The sequence below is a fragment of the Sturnira hondurensis genome, unplaced genomic scaffold (genome assembly GCF_014824575.4).
Source record: "Sturnira hondurensis isolate 20B ecotype Veracruz unplaced genomic scaffold, ASM1482457v3 Scaffold0016284, whole genome shotgun sequence".
Taxonomy (NCBI): domain Eukaryota; kingdom Metazoa; phylum Chordata; class Mammalia; order Chiroptera; family Phyllostomidae; genus Sturnira; species Sturnira hondurensis.
In genome coordinates this window covers 919,506-919,939 of record NW_028088915.1, presented here as the reverse complement: position 1 = coordinate 919,939, position 434 = coordinate 919,506, and positions in this window count along the sequence as shown.

Here is a 434-nt window from a genome sequence, read left to right as displayed (position 1 = left end):
CATACTGTTGAACTCTTTTTTTAAAAAAAAATACTATTGGTGACAATCTGAACAACTTTAAATGTAGATCATGTCCTCAAGGCTGATGATTTCCTTAGTGGTAGGCCTTCTCAGAGCAGGTGAGGTAAACGGATTATGCCCTTGAGGAAATCACCTTTGTAAAGATTGACATTTGCAAAGAGAAAAGGTTGGGTTCCTAGAGGTCTGTGTCATTCATCTCATCCCTGGAGGAAGAGCTGATCTTTAGAAGAGAGCCTCCAGGTCTTGCTCACCTGCCTTAGAATCACGTGAGCGTTCTTGTCAAAGGCTAAGTCTTGAGCCCCACCCTGGACAGACAGAATCAGTCGGGGAGGGGGAGTAGGTGTTACAGGACTAGAGAAACAAGCACCCAAGTGGCTCTGCACAAAAGAACCACGGGACTCAAGGAATGGGAG